Raw genomic sequence first — 14,418 nt, 5'->3', positions numbered from 1 at the left:
AATATGTCTTGGCTTAGGGAAGGATGAAGGGTGAAGTGCAAAGAGAAAAGAGAGAAACATTCAGAGATTACTCAAGTTGTTCCTCAAGACGGTCTCTTCCCATACTTGGACTCTCCATGCAGACATCCGGTGTATGTTTGAGGAGAACCTTTCATCAACCCTGAAGTATGCGTGTGCATGCTTGGGGTGGATGGTTGCAGGCAAGTGTGTCCACGTGTGCTTGTATGTGTGCGGGCATGTGTGTGTGTTTATAAGGTAGGGCTGCCCATAGGGCTGGGTGGGGTGGCACTTGTCTGTTTATTCTCCACTGGCTCAGATGTTCAGGTGAGGGGAAAAGTGCAGGTGGGGCTGGAACGGGAAATGGACTCGAAGCAAAGACAGGGATCTACCCCTACGTGCACACTCTTGAGATCTCTTTCAAAGAGTTCAAAGAGATAACGAAAGGCGTGTGTGCCCAGCGTGAGTTTGACACACGTGAAAATATACACCCAACGGTTTACCTTCTAGAATTTTACAGTGCAAATGAGGAGGCTGGTCCTAACAGCATGGCAACAGAGAATGTCAAATGTTTAAGCTATGGTCTCTCAGCAGGCATGGGAAAATGGTTTATCTTGGATCCATGGGCAGCCATTACTGCGATGAGGAAGTAATAGAAGAAGCCATCCAAAACAAAAGTTTCAAGGTCACAGAGAATTTTTCTTCTCATCCAAACACAACAGAATCTCATGAATGTCAGACCATGAGCACAGGCTGGGAAATTCCACAGAAATGGAATTTTTTTATGTGAGATCCTTGTACTGGGACTTCAGCTCACAGAGGTTTTCACCTCTTAAAATTAAAGCACGTCACAGAAAGAGTGCAAAATTGACTATCAATCTCACCTTATGTGAAATAAGTCCTTTTTTATGCATTTGACAAAAAAAAAAAAAGCTAATCTCCAAGAAGACCATCTTCATTTTAGCCCAGTATTTGACTTTGATATTCATATAAAAGTTCGGTAGCAATACATTTGAAAAGAACTCATTCAAAAATAGAAATTTTCTATTAAAAAACTGTTGAATAATCTGGTTTACCAAGAATTGTTTGGATCTGTTGCTGACAAAATGGCTCAAGAAATATCGATATGTTCCAAGTCGACAGAAAGTGACTACCCAAGTGTCTACACTGATGACTCTCTTCCCTGGGTCCTCATAGCACTTACTCTGTTTAGACCACGCACCTATGTTATAATTAGAGTTTTTGTGCCTGGCAACACTCCCTACCTCCCACCTTCCACCTCACTGCGACAGTCTTGGAGGAGAGCGCCTACTTCCGTCCTCCTTCAATTCCTCTGGAACCCAGGTGAGTGCCTCAAAGAAAGCAAGTGTTCCATAAATGCCTGGAGAGGGTGTGGGAAATATGTTAGATGTGGTAGGCTGGGATCAGGTTACATGGCACTTTGGAACCCAGGCAGAAGAACCTGGACCTGACCCATCACTCGCCAGAAGCAGCCGTTTCGGGTTTTTGAGCAGCGGGTGATAGGAAAATCGTACTTCAGTTCTGCAGCGGGGCACCAGAGCAGGAATCTAGCAGAAGCTGTCGCCAGAGGTGACAAGCATAGGGAATAAATGCAAATCAAGAGTGTTCTGAAAGAGGAGAACTTGGTGACAATTTTGAGGGGATGGAGGACAGGAACATGTCTGTGTTGGCTGTAGTTACGAGATCAGATGGCTGAAAGAGATATCTCCTAACAGACACTGGGATGCAGATGTGGGGGCTAGAAGGTTGGTTGGTTACATTGAAACTGAAGAGACCCCCAAGCTGAAATGGTCAGACAACAATTTTTAACTCAGAAGAGGAGTCAGGGCTAGAGATTCCAAACAAACAAAGACAGGCCTTAAATGAACCTAAAATGGGCTTCAGAGACCTCTAAAAGGCCTATACGTTTAGAAGCATTTGGAATCAAAGCAGTGGTTATGCCTCCCTAGCCTGGCCATTCTACTATTTAATGAAGAATAACTGAAGGAACCCCTAAGATTTCATGAAATATTATATTTCCATTCAGCTTCCTTCCGCCAAACGTTCTAAAATTTCCAGAAAAGATCCATTATCTACAAATCACTGTCGTAATTTGCATGGCACTAATCTTCAAGGGAAGACACACAGTTTCATTGAACTTAGTCTTCAGTGAGCACTCATAATAGACAGCACGTATATAGCTCTTACCACGTACCTGGGGCTGTCTCTAGTACTTCACGTGCGTTGTTGCAATTGACGCACGCAAACCCTGCACTGTAGGAAATTTTATGACCCCCAATTTGTAGAGGAGGGAAGTGAGATGGGAGGTGGAGTCTAACACGATCAGTAAGTGACAGAACTGGGATTAGAACCTGGGGAGTGAGGCTGCAGGGACTGTGCCCTTGACCACTGTGCTATCCCGCCTCAAGAGTGAGGGAGTCCTTGACTACAAGGGCACCCAGTCCAGCAGGAGGGAGAGAAAAGTAAAAGTGCCATATGGCCATGACGCGGTAAGTGTAGGACGGAGGTGTGTGCAGGGGCTGTGGGCACATGGGGGAGGCTACAGTCTGATACAGTGGGTCCCAGAAAGGCTGCCCAGAGGCTCAGTCACAATGAGGGAGTCTTGCAAGGTGGGTAGGGGAAGAAGAGGCTGGAGATCACACCAGATAAGGAAGAGTAAGAGCAAAGACACAGAGGGACCCAGCACATGACAGGTCCAAGGGTGAGGAAAGCATATGAGAGATGAGGCTGAGGAGGGGGCGGGGATCGGGTCACAGAGCCCTTGAAAGCCAGGTTAGGAGGCTGGGTTTAATCTTGAGGGAGACGGGAGGCATTCAGCGCCATTCTCAGGGGAGGGACATGGTGGCACAAGCATCTTGTTTCATGGGTTAGGTAGAGCGGGCCATGGAAACTGATCAGAAGTTCAAAGCAATGGGCGAGATGAGCCCAGGAGAAATGTGCTAAGAGAAGACCACTGCTGACATCAGCTTCTTTTGCTCTCTACACAAGCACCCATGTGACAGCCTCTGAATTGAATGGAAGCTGGATACATGTTCATTTTGAAAACAACAAAGGTAAGGCAGTCCTTTTTGACATTTTTGGGGAGGGAGCTTAATTTTCAAGTTGAACCACTTATCCGATTTTCTTCTCCATCAGAATCTCTGTAGGGGGCAAAGCCTAGACAGGGCACATGAGAAATTTCTGATAACTTCTCCACACCAAGCATTTTACTTCTCCTAGACATCTGAAAAAATTGTGAATTTAATGCCAGGGCCGGTCAGACGTCCCCAGTTACCGCGCTAACTTCAGGATGGCCTGCGCATTCAGAAGCCGGGTGTGCACGGACCAGCTGGTGGTAGACAGAATTCACTACTGACCTGCTTACATTGAATCCAGACAGCTGAACATGGAAGACTTCATATTCTGCTAGACTTAGAAGCTCCACGATCCTTCGAGCCATTCTGTCCTAGAAGAAAACAGGTTGGTTCGTTAAATCACCCGCACGTGAATTATCAATTCACACCACATGAAACGAAACGCTCACATTTCACGGGCAAGATGAAGTACAATTCCAACAAATTACTGTGACGATTCATGCCAAAGCTTGATTTCTGAGGCTTAATTGATACAGCTCACAGATAACCTGCCTCTTTGGCCCTCGGGTCAGTAAAACACCCGTCTAGAGCTTCTAGTGACGGGACCAAGAAACCGTGAGAGGGAGAAAAGGTTCTAGGCACATACTTGATTCAGACTCTGAAACTGAGAAGGGTTTTCATTGGAATGTTATCTCCCCAACGGTCAACACATTCCAGCGAGTGTAAAATGAAGGGCTCCAAAGTTCATGTTTGGAATCACAGAATTTTGAGGATGGGTGAGATTCTCCTTCTCACAGATGAAGAAATGATACCCACAGGGGTTGCGCCACCAGTTACAGCTGGAATCAGAGGTTCACGGACCAGTGCTCTTTCTGCCACAACAGACGTAATTTAGGTGTTGTGCCTCTAAAGTGAGGGCTCTCGTGAAGACTTTCGAGTCACGAAACGTGCCATAGTTCATCTTAAGTTTAAACTTACTTTAGAATCTTTTAAAACGTGGAAGTAATTTTCATTTTAGAAATTCTAATAAGCTCAAGTCTTTACTTTTCATGGAGAAATGAGCCCCAAGCCAGGGTAGGACAAAGAGGACTCTCCCCCGTGACCTTCCCATATTTTCAGCCTTTTCCTGAAGGGCAATTTGCCCCTGGCTCCATAGCAACTCAGAAAATTCTCAAGTGCTTGAGCTGGCTGAGGCTTTAGGCTAATGGAGTTCAAACCCTCATTACACTTAAAAAAACAAAACAAAACAACAACAACAAAAAAACTAGTGCTATCAGATGGTGAATTAAAGGGAGAGCTAGTCTAGAAAACCCTAAAGAAACATATGTTAACTGAGCATCTGTTGGTGCTAAGCCCTGTGTTCTCTCCCCTAAATACATCTCACTCCGTTCTTGAAATTGCTCAGACTGAGTTCTTCCCTTCAACCAACATTTACCTGAGCATCTGCCCTGCCAGGCACCAAAGTATACAAAGTATACAAGGAGAAATAGACATACTTTGTTTCCTGCCTGCAGTGAGGTCACAGTCTAACAGGGATGGGGCAGAGACAGTCAGCCGCATTCACTAGCCCTGTGTTGTTCAAACAGCCACTTGTGACTTGTTAGATGATCATGAAATTAATTTAGTGGGTCTTGATCAGCATTAAAAATAAATGAGTGAACAAATAAATAGAACAGCACAGCACAGAATAGAAGCTATCAGCATGCATGAGGTAAAGGTAAGGAAACTCAGGGATTTATATCTGTATATCCGTTTCAATCGTGTATACAATCGTAAGATACATTGCCTTTTGTGGGTCATGGTGAAAAAAAGCAGGAAAGCTCTCCAGTTATAGGACAAAGTGACAAGTGCTCTATTAGAAGTTCACACAAAATGGTGAGGGCAAAGAGGAGTCAGCGAGCATCCGTCTGCGGATCCATTAGCACCTGACCCCAGAGGGAGCTGGGGACAATCCTGGTTTCTCACCAAACAGAAGTTCTCTTAAGGATGGGATGTCCAAACCTAATGATGCTCAGCGTTAGGACAAGCTCAACAAGGACCGGTATGAAGTTTCAGGGACTAGAGAGGAAAACAAAGTAGGGGGTCCCTTCTCCCGCAACGTTGGAAAGAAGGTGGTCACCTCTGAAGCCAAGCCAGGCTCAAGAAGAGGGAATTAAACCTCAAGAAGATGGAACCCAGATCTAGCCCACCAGCACCAACTAGCTCTGGAATGAATTCCCAGAGGGCAGGAGAGAGCCTCTGGAGTTTGGAAGGCCAGGAGATGGGAAGTCAGAGGTGGGGCCCTTTACATGATCTTAATCTCGAGATCAGCGCCCCCTTGGGATGGCAGGTTACTGCAGTCTCCCTTATCAGGATAGAGTTATTACTAAATTTCCTTTTCTTTTAATATAGCTACCTCCAGATATTCTAGATACCATGTTTATTATCTGAGGATCGGTGGCAATCAGGCAGATAGCCATGCAGAGATTTCTTCTCCAGTTTCTGAGGGAGGATTCAGGGCAAGAGAAATAAAGACCTTCGTATAGAATAAGCTGAGTCACTCATGTTGTAAGGCTCTCTGACATGGGAGTTAAGTGACTGCAGCAAGAAGTCCCTCAGGGGGCAGTCAAATGCATTATTTTGGTGACTTGGTTTTTTTATCATTTAACAAGCAAAGACATGAGATGATGTCAAGATGCATTATCATGTGTGTTATTTAATCCACATTTCCCTTGTACAGACTTATGATAACAAAGTGGCTTTTTTTTTTTCTAGTAATCTCTTCACCCAACGTGGGGCTCGAACTTACAACCCTGAGATCAAGAGTCATACGCTCTACCGACTGAGCCAGCCAGCTGCCCCCAGACTTATGACAAGAACTGGGTACTCCACAAAATAAACAGCCCGCAAAATATAAAGAAAAATAACAACTAGATGTTTATGTTTCCTCACCTATCATGTGTGACAGAACCATACAAACACAGTCTTTCATAGCTCCCCTTCACTACGGGTGAAGGCTAAAGAAAGAATACTAACGTATGTCGAAAGCAGGAGACATAATGAGGGTATGAGTGTTTATTCTAGTAAAAACAAATTAAACAGTTGATGTTAAAGTGCTTCATGAACTACGTGGTATTCTGTACGTATGGACCATTTTTTAGTTATCATCAATGCTAATAAATTATTACCAAGTAAAAAGTTAAAAGTATGAGTGCTGACAAGTAAATAAGATTGTATTTGATGCTTCCCGACTATGTGGTTTTTCACACATCTTTAGTTTTAAACCAAGGACTCAGGTGTCACTAACATTTTCAAGGGTTAACAATAATCAGGCGGAAAGTTTAATAAATTGCTCTTCATAAGAGAAGTACAGATTGACTTTGATTAGTAAAAATGCTCTGCATCATACAGATCCAGAAGCGGCGTGATTCGTCTGGCCTCACACAGCGACAGAACCAGAACAGAAAGTCAGACCCCCGTGACGCCAGAGTCCTTGCATTTTAACCTCTAACCTTGCTCATGATCTTGGTGGTTGGTTTGCTTTCTCATACAGAGCTGAGCTGTTTTCTAGTCTTTGTCCAGAATATAGATGATTGTATATAATATAATGATTATATATCATAATCACACACATCACAAAATCAACAGTATCATAGAATGAAAAGCTCTCCCTGAACATCAGCAGGACAACATCATCTTTTCTACTGCTAAGTCTAGATTCAAAAGATTTTTGGCTCCTTAGCTTTTTAAAATTATTATTATTATTATTTGGTTTTACTATGTTTCAGTTAAAATTAGGTGTTATCACCTTGTGTTTAGGGGGAAAAAATCTCGAAATAATATTTCACACAAGAAAGGTAACTAAAGTGGGTGTGTTGCTGGTAGAATTTAACTTAAATACGTTAAGTTCTACTTAAAGATTGTTCAACAGATAAGTTATATGGGGATGGAGGAAGTATCTACAGTTTTAAAAAGTAGTAAAAGATACAGTCAATAGTTTTAAAATGAGCGAGATTAAACTTTCTAATCTAGATATGCACATTTGGGTGGTAAAACTATTACAAATTAAACACAAGGAACTGATTACCACAGAAGTTCAGCCAAGGAGTGGTTACTTGTGGGAGAAGAGGGGGGTCTGTGATTGGGGTGGGACACACGGAAGGGGCTTGTGGGGCTAGTAGCAAAGTTCTATTCCTTGACTTGGGTGGTGTCCCCTTACGGTAACTCACAAACCCATGCACTTGATTTGTGGGGCTTTCTGTATTGGCAGGGTTTGGGTTTTTTTTTTTTTTTCTTTTTAGACACAAATAAATCATTTGTTTAAAATTGGAAACTAACAATACATTGATCAATTACTTGTTGTTTTCAGGTCTGGTAGGACAAAGAGAAAATGAAAGCGCATGTTCCCTTTTAGGTTTTAATCAAGTTCAGAGCAGCTCAGAATTTCCTCTCCCAGCAGGCATGGTCAAGATACACCCTAGGCAAATTCTACTGAACAACAAACCAAGGCCAGCTGTCCCGTTTACAGCAGAATACCTGGGTCTGGGATCCCAGCCAGCACGGCAAAGGCCTCTGCTATACCTCCTGGCCTGGCTCCAGCAATGAGAAAAGAAAGCACATTGCAGAGGACACAAGCCGTGGTTATGCGATCTCGTTCTCTAGAGTCTAACGTCGCTCCTGTTCCTGTAGCTGAATAAAATGCTTCGCCCTCTTCTGTTTATTTGCACAGGGGGCTGTTTAACATAGGGGCACAAAGGGTGGGGGAAAGCCACAACCATGTGGACCAGAATGATTTCCAATCACAATAAACATGCCCAAAGAGGGAGGAAGATGGCAAGTGATATATTTCCTTTCTAACATTCTTTAAAATAAATGCAGGGCCCTGGAGGAGGCAGCCTGACATGTTTCCACGAGATGAGTAGGTGTGGAGAAGCACAAAGCTTTGTACACTACCTGCGCTACGCCCCGGCCCCATTCCAGACCCAGTCTGGCAACTGGCTCCCAAGAGCCTGAGTATCTGGAACCCAACTACGATGCCAAGTCCCCTTCACTGCTTGGAAATTCACAAGGCTCCTGTCTCTTCCATTGGCCCTTGGCAGCTAATATCAGGGGAGATACTCCTCGCTGACACATTCTGCAAAGCCTCCCGCATCTCCCGACACAGGTGCAGACCACGAAGCAATGCTGTGACGGTTTAGACACCCCGGCCACGACAGGCCACAGCTGGGAGCCAGCCAAACCTACATTCTGGTCCGTAGTGAACTTTTGAAACTATTTCCCCTGAAACATGTGAGCAAAATCCACACAAATTTTAAGTAACATATAATTATTGTGAAAGAATATAAGGGATTATATTTTCTTCATCTGCTTCTATGAATTTCTCCCTTTGAGTGGCTAAGTCCACGTGTCGTGCTGCACGACTCACTTTGAACGATGTGCAACAACGCTGAGCACCGTGGCACAGGACACATTACACACTGTGAAGCCTTAAAACATAATCACCAACAAGAAGCTGAATTTTCCCACTGCTGTCGGAACGGAGTGTAAGAGCATAAGCTCTCAAGTCCCATAAAAGGAGAAAAGCTTCTCTCCTTTTCAACATGAAAAGACACCCTCCCCACCCACCCCCCACCACACATCTAACACTAATGACATGGCCATGGAAGGGCTCCCATCCAATGATTAAACTTTGCAAGTCTATCAAATTCCCATCTTAGCTTATTTAGTTGTTGTTCAAAGCAACAGTCTATGAATATGTTGTGCTGAAGCTTAAGAGGGACATACGATAGCTTTGCAGGGTGACCTGTTGTTATTATTAATGTTGTCCCTAGAGTTGCACAGTGCACAACCTGTGAGACGACATATGGCAGCCCTGATTATTCTTATAGCATCAGAATATACTCTTTATTTGTATATGTGCATGTTATGTATGCTATTAAAGTAGTATTTATATTACATATTCTGTCACATACCCATGTAAATCCTATTGGTTCGTCAACTCGTATTCAGTAAGTTTTGTCATTCTAAACCAACATTAATAAGCTAATTATGTTTAGTGCTTAAGTGTGAGGTTCTTTCTCTTTTTAATCTTTGAGTTGTAAATCTACTTGAAATTCAGACTTAGTTTCACCAGAGTTCACTGTGATCATTGATTTTCCCTCCTTCCCATTCCATTGGTCACCCAAATTGGAGCTGGATTCTAATTCTACCTTATAAATCTCTCTCAAGTCTCTACCCTCTCAAGCCTTCTGATATCTCCTCCAGACCATTACAGTAGTTTTTCACCTGGCCTTCCAACTTCCAAATCTGGCCTTCCAAATCAATCTGTCACATTATAGCAAGAATTACTTTTTCAAACACAGATAGGTTTAGATCACTCTGTTTTAGAACATTTAAAGGCTCTATATTCCCCAAGAGATGAAATCCAAACAAGTCTCTGTAGAATATGACCAGTCTACAGTCCAATCAGCCCATCAGTCTGGGTTAAAATGACTTCCAATACCAACCAACATCCATTCACGCATTCATTCAATGAAAATCCACTGTGTCCTCTTAAAAGCACAGCGGATGGAGGTGTTACCTAATGTGACACTGGATCATTTTGCAATATACGAAGGAATCAAAGCAGTACACCTTAAACTTACACAATGTTATGTATCAATTATATCTCAATAAAGTTGGGAAAAAATAAAGTTACAACTAAAGATGTCTTAAACACACACACACACACACACACACACACACACACAGTGGGACTCAGGAGGACTGAAGAAAAGTAATAAGACCCATTCCCAGACATAGGGGTGTAAATACTTTGGCAGGAGATACCAACATGCAAATAAGCAATTATAATCGACCATGGTGAGAGCAGTTGGCTCCACGCTGCCATGCCAGCCTCATATCCAGCGATGCTCCCAGGCACAGTATTTGCTTCTTTTCTAGGGCTGCCTGTTCTTGGTTTCTACCCCTACTCTAGCAAATTCTTATGTTGTGCCACAATCATTTGTTTAAGCGTCTCTGCTCTCTGCTACGCTAAGGGCAGCTCCTATAGTTTAAGGAGCTGTGACTTCTCCGGCTCCTCTCCTACCACTTGGCACACAATGCAGAATGGTCAAGTTCAGCAAGGGAAAACCAGGCGCCCAGGGCAAGGGGCTGGAGCCACTTCCCATCCAAAGCAGTCACTCCTTTGGTCCTGCCTCAGCCCCTGTTTCACTCCTGTAAGCCTGTTTCCTTCCCAGCGTCCGGGAAGATGTTCTCTGGGGCCCCAGAGGGCTGCAGTCTCAATGAGGTGGACGTGGGGGGAAGCACCAGGAAGGGACTGCAAACTCATAACGAGGTTGGTTCATTGGGCTGCCCTGCACAGCAAAGATCCCCTGCAGCTAACTCCAGAATCTCTTGCTTCTTGAGCTCGGTAACTAAGAGTCTGGGTTCCATGGATGTGGTTTCTGGAAGTGGTTACCTTCGCCTGAGGCCAATATGTTAAGGCTACTGGAATAAATATGAAAGAAGAAATGAGGAATCATACCTGAATTTAAGGACAAATGACTTCCTTCCTTCCTTCCTTCCTTCCCTCCGTCCTTCCTTCTTAAAGGTGGAGAAACTAACTTGTATGATCGATAGATGTCATTTTTATATACCTGAATATATTATTAAACAGTCCATTTAAAAAATCCATTTCAACTAAGTGAAATTAATTTGTCATCCATTTAGTCTTATGGAGGGTAAGTCTTAAAGAGGGTAAGATGTGGAAGCTGCCCTCAAGAAATTCATCATCGAGTGGCAACATTTAGTTCATTGATAGTTCTGCCATTTCCCCCAAACTAAGACATTTCAATCCATAGACGTTTATTTTGGGGGGAAAACAACTCCCTCTAGACTAAAAGTGGTGACTTCCCCCAAGAAAAATGGGCCAAAGCCCAAACAATAAAAAGATAGACTGGAGTGTGTATGTCTGCAGAACAGCATCTGTTCATAAATATTTACAAATACAAAGAGAGGTGGGTGAATGTGGATGGAGATGTTTGCCCTTCAGATCAGCATGGGGGGGGGTGCACAGAGGTGGCCATCACGGGTGCTTGCCTCAGCCACAGGGGCCAGCAGCAGGGGATATGATTTCTTGCCCAACAGCTGGGATTCCCCCAGCTCATGATCGCCCTGTGACTGAGAAAGTCCCCACCTTGTTCTGCTGCCTTTCCATGGAACGGGGACTGAAGACCTGATGTGCCCGACCCAGCCTCTGCCTGCTCCTTTCGCAGTTTACTCCCTGGCACCCCCATCTTCCCGCCAAAGGCAAGGTTATGAGCCTGCCCCTTCCTTGAGACAATCTGAGGTGCTCATAAGACAGGCTTTGGAGACCGGGTGTCATTCTCCTCCTTACTGCCCCAGCTCCATCTCTGCTCCTACAGCAGGCGCCGGGGCTGGTCACAGCAGCCTCTGTCTGCAGGGCCTGTGACTGGCCAGGTTCAGAGTCCTACGAATCCAGGGAAACTAAAGTAAGTGAGCTCAGCAAGCCAGCATCTTCATCTCAGAAATGAGAAAACTGGGATTCAGAGTGGCTTACCCAAAAGATGCTCGGTAAGTAAAAGCCATAATGGTAAGTTATGGCGAAAACCAAAGAGACGCCGTTCAAGTTTGAGAAAAGCACATTCCAGAGCAGTGGTTTCCCCCCTGCCCAGCCCCATCTGAAGCAAAATTTGCTTTTCCTTTCTTTTCTTGAATGAAGGAAACATCCTCGCTTTTAAATTCATTATGTAAAATTGCTCCAGAGAAACAAGGAGCACAGACTAATAAAGTCTGGTTGGGGGGAAAGAAGTTTCCAATCTACCAATCTGCCCTATCTAAAACCCACAGCCTTTCAAAAAATTCAAGGCGATGTTTGCCCAGAGATCAATTTGGTTTTGCAGAGAAAACCCTGAAGCCGGGCAGGAAGAATGTGAGTAACAAGGTGCAAGGATCAGCATAAATTCAACTTCAAAAGGAGAATAATCCCTGTTTCTGTAAACACTCCCCTTCCAGATAAACAACTGGGTCCCCAGATTGAAGATGAGTCATGCCCATCCCCAGAGTCCCCCCAAACCACACATTCCTCTCCTGTCCTCCACAGGCATTTGCATACATCCTAACCTAAACCAGGGCCACTTATAAAAGGGCTTGTGTTTAACTTTATTTTATTTAATTCCAGTGCTTTCTTCCAGCTACCCAATCTGTATGTAATTAAAATCATATGGCAGCAAACATTGAATGGTATGAAAAGTTTTACCATATGTATACAATTGACTAGCTGTAGAATTTGGCATGTCTGCAGTGATCCCATTAAGTGGGGCGAGCCTGGCTTATTTTGGAGTATATGTTATATGTTTTGGAGGAGCTCTGTTTTTCGCTTCTACTCATGCTGCCTGTGACGCTTAACCCTTTGTCAGCAGTCCCCAGGTTATGTTCCTGCCTCTCCACCATGAGGATCGCTGCACCCTAGCTCTTAAACGATTTGCCTCGTTGGAAGAAGGCTCCTTTGAAAACTTTCCATTTTCAGAAGCAAAATTAGCTTTCTCGGTCTTGACAGACAAAGGCGGAGCAGATACCATCAAAGCCTCCAGGACCAAGTGGAACCAAACAGAGAAATTGCAGATGGAATCACTGCTTCCAAATCCTAAGGGCACACTCCTTAAAACTTGAAAGAAGTAATTTTAGGACAAAAAGAGGAAGTGCTGGACTACCGTAGATAATAAAAATATGAAACTTAGGTCCCAAGAGGTAGCAGATACAATATATAAGGATTGAAGCAGGAGTTAGCAAAGGTCATGCTGACAGATCCACCTTTGAGGAACATTCTTGACATTCTGAGACTGACATGAGGGAGGAAAACCATATCTTCCCAAACTGATCATACGCCCCCCGGCCCCCCCCTTTCCCTGCCCAACAAAGCAGCCTGGACGCCTTTGTCAGAGGAAGAATTCTAGGTTAGATGGGCCTCCAATCTGACTTTATAGGTCACTCTACTGAGACTTGACAGAATGTACAGTTCATACAGCTACACGGTTGCAATTTTGCTTTAAGCCTTTCTTCAGTATAGATTTCAGAATGAGCTGAAGTCTAACATGTGACGTGAAGAGACACATGTTCTTTTTTTTTTTTTAAAGATTTTATTTATTTATTTGACAGAGATAGAGACAGCCAACGAGAGAGGGAACACAAGCAGGGGGAGTGGGAGAGGAAGAAGCAGGCTTCCCAGCGGAGCAGGGAGCCCGATGCGGGGCTCGATCCCAGGACACTGGGATCACACCCTGAGCCGAAGGCAGACACTTAATGACTGAGCCACCCAGGCGCCCCGAGACACATGTTCTTAATCCGGGGATTTAAAATTGTTTTAGAATTACATCAGTGAAACATATCCTCATAAGAGTCAGGTCACCAATCCTCAAATGTGAGACTCTAAGAATAACACAGAAGAACTCCCAGGTTGGCAACCACGCGGAGATGCGGGGCGAGTGGCGTGGCCAGAAAGCTTAGCACCCTCTCCCCACACCTCGCCTTGTGCCTCCTCCCTCTGGCTGGGGCCCGTGCCTGCAAGAGGGAAGCCTCTATTCCTGATACCACTCCTGCTTTGGGAACTTGAGCAGATGGAATAGAGGAAGCCTGCAAACCCGAGTGGCCTCACCCTGGGAGATATTTTCATAAGATACAGTGATGGACTGGATAGTCATTAATGACTGGATGAGATTCTAGTCATGTGCCGGGATCTTTTGACTTTTAAGACTGCTCTGCTACAAGGGATCCAAGTTCAAAGACCAGGGGGTGGACTGTAATATCGGGATGTGTACGTGTTACAAAGAAAACCACAGGCTAAAATGGTGTCGCTTAGGCCCCGTCACCAAACTGGGGCTTCGTACCTGACTTCATTGCAGTTTCAGCCTCCCCCAGAAATGAAGACTTCACTGGCCAGTCAGGAAGTTTCTGGTCAGTACCAGTGAGGTCATTTGTCACCTGGGCCCTCTCCATTCCTCAAAGGAAGATGAGGTCATCTGCATGATAAGACCCGGCTGCTCTTCCCCCTCAGTGAAGGTGACCTTGCCTGAGACTAATCTTTTCTTTTACTAATAACTTCCTTGCCCCACCCTTCTTCCTATAGAAACTTTCCATTTTGTACCATTCTCAGAGCTCTCCTCTACTTGCTAGATGAAATGCTGCCCAATTGGTGAATCATTTAATAAAGCCAATTAGATCTTTGAACTAAAACCAAACAAACAAAAAGCAATGTAGGATAAAACTACTTTCTAGCTGAATGTCTTACAAGTCAGTTGTTAAAAATCTTTAAAAAAGGACTTTCTGGAGCTAAAAAAAAAAAAAAAAA

General features: G+C 44.2%; 2 protein-coding genes across 3 annotated transcripts in view; both read right to left on the bottom strand.

Moving 5' to 3' along the window:
• The window catches only part of TIAM2 (TIAM Rac1 associated GEF 2), a 257,808-nt gene extending 254,361 nt beyond the window's left edge, over positions 1 to 3,447 (bottom strand). Inside the window, exon 1 of the mRNA XM_002927152.4 lies at positions 3,375 to 3,447. The gene's annotated coding sequence lies outside the window, so the exon portion shown is untranslated. The remainder of the gene's footprint in view (positions 1 to 3,374) is intronic.
• Positions 3,369 to 14,418, bottom strand: part of SCAF8 (SR-related CTD associated factor 8) — a 202,140-nt gene continuing 191,090 nt past the window's right edge. For both annotated transcript variants that reach the window (XM_034669361.1, XM_034669364.1), the window contains one exon: positions 3,369 to 3,463. The gene's annotated coding sequence lies outside the window, so the exon portion shown is untranslated. The remainder of the gene's footprint in view (positions 3,464 to 14,418) is intronic.

Source organism: Ailuropoda melanoleuca, chromosome 10, assembly GCF_002007445.2.
Source record: "Ailuropoda melanoleuca isolate Jingjing chromosome 10, ASM200744v2, whole genome shotgun sequence".
NCBI classification, from domain to species: Eukaryota; Metazoa; Chordata; class Mammalia; order Carnivora; family Ursidae; genus Ailuropoda; species Ailuropoda melanoleuca.
The sequence above is the reverse complement of the archived record's forward strand: the minus strand, read 5'-3'. Positions and strand labels throughout refer to the sequence as shown.